Consider the following 5,431-nt stretch of genomic DNA (forward strand, 5'->3'; position numbering starts at 1 on the left):
GAGAGAACCATATTAAAACAGCTGAGTTTGTGAGGGAAATTTTTTATTTTTCTGTTTTACCATACGGGGAATTTTGATTTTGTTTGTGTGGCAGACTGAACTAACTCCTGAAAAACATGGCTGACGCATTAGAGTTGGTTCATGGTGCATCCTCTTCTTTAATAAATAGTGAGTTAAACTCCAGTTTATTTATCCGACTTATTTGAAGATTCTGGCGACGAGTACATCCCACCTCAACATGCTGAAGATAGTAGTGAAGGTAATATTTCACATTTACTAATTATCTAAGGTCATTTCAATTATATGCAATAGGTTAGTGTACATTAGACTTTTCATCTTATGCCAAAGTGAACTAACTATTCCCTCCATAATATCAGCTGTTGTTGTGGTTGTGTTGTGTTTTTGTAACATATTAATGTTGTAGCCTTTCAATAGTGTTGGTTAACATATATCTGCAATGCACGATATACTATCTGTTGTCATAACTGGGATTTTTGGAGTTAGTTCACTCTGGCATACAGTGTTCAGATATTTAAATGATGTTAGTTCATTCTGGCAGACGAGATTGTAAAAATGCTGATTGTTTGTTTGCCCCTGGATTTTTATAAAGCTTATAGACAATGATAATAGATTAAATTAATTCATTTTTTATTAAAACAAACCTTATTTTGTTTTTTGTGTGTGTATATATTGGTACATTATTACTACAGTAATCCTTTTACCACCATACTTTAATAAAATAGGACTATTTATATTGTTGGCTTTGTACATGCTTTATATTGGCATTAATGTTGCAGATGATGTCCCATGTGGTTCTAAGCAAAAAAGGAAGAAGAAGAAGAAGAAGGATGGAAAAGATGTTGGGGCAGATGGATCAGAAATGAGACAGGAAACACTCGTAGCAACAGAAGAAAACCCACCCGAGAAGAAGAAGAAAGAGAAACTACGGAGATCCAGCTAAGTGGAAAAAAAATATTAGAAAGATAAATCGAAACTCAGGAAAAGCTTATGAGAGTACTAGTGGTAATCCTGTTGCAAGTAAAATATTTGAACCGTTTGACTGTAAATGTAGAATGAAATGCGCTGAAAAAGTTAATATTGATGAAAGGAAAAAGTTTTTTGATCTCTTTTGGAATTCAGGTCATTTGATACACAGACTGCTATTATTGGTAGGTCTGTTAAAGTTCGAAATGCTTTTGAAAAAAAGGGTTCTGATGATTCAAAGAGAGAATTCTCTCGTTACTATTATTTGCCATGTCAAAATATTGATGTCAGGATTTGTAAAAGTATGTTTATAAAAACACTTAAAATAGATAGCGCGAAGATTCATCGCTCACTGATGAAAGTTAGTCGTGGTGAGGTTGTAGACAAAAGAGGTAAACATACGCCTCATAACAAACTATCAGATGAACGAATTAACTCTGTTAAAAATCATAATATCATCTTTTCCTGCCTACACTAGCCATTTACAGTCGCAAAGATAATCCAAACAAAAAGTATTTAGGGGCTGAATTAAATTTAAGTCTAATGTATAGGTTATATGCCCAAAAAATGGAAGCTGATAATGTTAAAGATCAGACTGTGTCTCAGTCAATGTATGAAAAAATCTTTTACAAAGACTTCAATTTAGGTTTTAAGACACCTCATAAGGACACCTGTAAAGTGTGCGATTCATATAATGTCCAGAAGAAAGCGATTGAGAGTGAAACTAGGACTCTGCAGAAAAAAAATTGAAACTCAATCAAGTGTTGGCCAATACTGAGCTTCACCATAGAAAAGTAAATGCAGCAAGAGATGAAATGAAGCGGGACATGCAATTTGCTAAAAACGGCGAATGCACCGTTTTAAACTTTTGATTTACAGAAGACATTCTCATTGCCAAAGGTTCCTACAGGAATAGCATATTATAAAAGAGGCAATTGTCCGTTTTATAATTTTAGGCGTTCATGACTGTGCCTCGTCAAAAGGAACAATGCACCTTTGGAATGAATGTCAAGGAGGAAGGGGACCAGATGAAATTGGATCCTGCCTTTTGAAATACATTTCTGACCATCCTACAAAAGAAAAGATTGTGTTGTGGTGCGACTCATGTGGTGGCCAGAATAGAATAGAATTTCAAAATGGTATCCCTACTCATGCGACTAGTGCAAAACCCTTTAAACAACATTAAAGAAATTGAGCAAAAATTTCCCATACCAGGCCACAGTTTTTTGCCAAACGACACGGATTTTGGTCACATAGAAAAAAGCATGAGAAGACACGAATACATTTATGTCCCACAACAGCTTGCTGAAATAATAAAGGGATGTAGGTCAAAAGAAGCAAGCATTTGAAGTCATTACTATAAAGGAAACAGATTTGATAACTACTGATCAAAGTTTGCGCAGCTCTTACAAACAGAAAAGAGTGTGACGGAGAGAAAGTTGAATGGTTAAAGATCAGAAGTTTATGTGTAAGACAAAGTCATCCTTATGTCATGTATTATAAGTACACACACAATAGTGATGGTTGAGTACCACTCAATCAGTCTCAGTAAACGGCTCCAAAAAAAGAAATCAAAAACCCTTGAAACCAAGAGGTCTGAAACCCAGTAAGACTCAAGATTCCTCTTCACCATCTCCTTTTAGTCACAAAGAATCCTAACGGCAAACCTCTTTCTTCTGAAAAAAAGGCTGACTTAAAATCAATGTTAGAACTTGTGCCACCGATTCACCATGGATTTTTATGAAGACTTTGTTCCAGAAACAGGAAATAACTACCAGTGAAATCAACGATGAAGAATTGGTTGATAATCTATAAGTTTTATTAAATTTGACCTGTTTTTAATTTTGTAATACTGTGTTTGTTTGGTCTTCTCACTTTTAAATAATAAAATCAGAATGAAAAAATCAGTAATGAACTTATTATTCCTCCCTAATTTAGAAGTAAAATCCACCTTAGAACATTTTAGATACAATTCAGTAATTTTAAAGATGAAAGAAAAATATTTTAAGTAACTTATTTTACATATAAATATTGGTTCACTGAAGCACCCAGGGTGCAATGGTAAGTTTCATGAACCAGACTGAACCATGTCAGTACAAAAAAATTTTGAAAAAATATTTTCATCCCTTGCTGAGTTTTATATTAATTTTTTTTCAGTAATTATGAAGATACAATTAGTGTAACTTTTCAGATTATCACAAAACAACAATATGTTTTTCAATTTCAAAGTGCTATTTAGCATCAAACATTGAAAAATCTATTATTGTTCGTACTGAAAAATTAAAAATATGGAGTTGGTTCACTTTGGTATCAGACCATCCATATGTTCTAAGACAGGCTGGATCAATGAAGAACTGTTCGTTGTTTGGTTGAAACATTTTGTACAACCAAAAGTGCTAGTAATGACAACAAAATACTGCTGATTCTCGGACAACCATTCTACTCATTGCTCATCTGAAGCCTATGACATTTGTAGAGACAAGGGGATTGTTATGGTCTCACTACCGCCCCATAAATCACATAGGCTTCAACCTATAGATGTAGCATTTTACTCACCTTTGAAAGCTGCTTACAAAAGAATGTGACTTGTTCATAAAGACAAGAAATTTAAATAAAGTCTTTTAAAATTTATAAAAAATATATAATTAAAAATTTAGGTATTTAGGTGTTTCCACTGATTTAAAGAGACATTCCTTACAATACAAAAAAAGAATTATCCATTTATCTGTTATACTTTCTGAGAAAAAAGTACTTTTGTTAACATTACGGAGATAGGGCCTAGTGGTTCCCTTAAAAGTATAATAAGTAAAATATACTATGATGAAGTGATTTCACTTGATTGTGTTTCAATTGTAAAAAAATCATTGTTTTATACTCATTCTCCCTTAGGTGACCGCCATTACCCCACTCTCCCCTACAACTTAGGAACCAGCGACCAAAGAATACCATAGACTGGTAACCGCGCGCTGGATTTGAAGCCAGTAGGACCCAAGGTTGGTAGAGGGACAGGTTGACGCCAAGGTTGGTTGGTAGAGGGACAGGTTGACCCGTCCCCTATATCGCCCAGCAGTACACCCCGAGCCGCCGGCGTGACGTCAACCGGTGACCTGCGATTTGCCGCCGCGGCCCACTCCCGCCTCCTAACAGTGCATTCGCTTCTGTCTAGCATTGAGGTGTTGTGTTCTCCATATTTGTTGTATGTTGGTGATATGTGTTTATAGTATTTTTTGGAGGTAACAGTTTTAAACTTGATGTGACTATTGCAGTTCGACTAATATCATCATGGTACGTTACAAGTAGTAATTTAAAGAAATATTGAAACTGAAAGTCAGTTTGTAGGTTAAAAAATGCCCGGGAAAAGGTGCACTGTTGCTGTCTGCAACAAGAGCCACGCTAAAACAAAGGAAACAGGCGTGGTATATTTTAATTTTCCCAAAGACCTTGAAATAAGGAGTAGACGGGTGTATTTGTGTGAGCGGGCAGGAAAATGGAACCCAGACTCTTGTTCCGTATGTTCAGACCATTTTTGCTAGAAGACTATGAAAGGGATCTTAAATCAGAGCTGTTGAATATACCGAGAAAAAAGAAGCTCAAACAATCAGCTGTTCCTTTTCAAAAATTGGCAAATACCCCAGTTTGTGAAAATGTTAAAACTGAGAATGAGATAACGTTACACAAAAAAAGAGGTACGCAAATAGAAATAACGAACAACTTGTAAATTCATTGGTATGTCCTGAAAAGTCTGAAACAATTTCTCCAGACGAACTAGGAGCGGAAAGTAGTGAGTTAACTACTAGTACTCTTTTGCCAAATTTGAAAACAGAATCCAGTAGAAATGAAAAAATATATTGCATTATTGGAAGAAAATAAAATTATAAAGGAAAATCTTTAAAAGAAACAGTATATTTTAATGTGAAAATCTTTTAAAATTCGTAGGCTTACTAATTCACTAATAATATACTGAAGAAGAAAAATCCACGACAGTCGATAGAATAAAAAATAAGAGATAAGCTGAATACTATATTTACAAAATATCAGTTAGATTTATTATTAGGCAATAAAACAGAGTTAAATGGACTAACGAAGAGATATCAATAGCTCTTAATTTGCGCTACTTTGGAAAACGAAAGCTATATATATCTTCGAAGAAAATGTAATTTTCCCTTGCCCAGTTTGTCAACTTTGAACAGATGGATCACTAATATAAATATACGCAAAGCGTTTTTTGACGAAATTTTCAGTTTAATGGAAGTTGCTGGTGAAACTAAGGAAACACACGGAAAGGGTGCAGTTTTGATGTATGATGAGATGAAAGTGAAGGACACATACGAATATGACCAGAACACATATTCACACAGCGGAGTGGCAGAACATCGCGGCTGGTCATTTTTCATTTCTACTGGATTCTGTTTTCAAATTTGGCAAAAGAGTACTAGTAGTTAACTCG

Source organism: Homalodisca vitripennis, unplaced genomic scaffold, assembly GCF_021130785.1.
Source record: "Homalodisca vitripennis isolate AUS2020 unplaced genomic scaffold, UT_GWSS_2.1 ScUCBcl_229;HRSCAF=1714, whole genome shotgun sequence".
Classification (NCBI taxonomy): Eukaryota; Metazoa; Arthropoda; class Insecta; order Hemiptera; family Cicadellidae; genus Homalodisca; species Homalodisca vitripennis.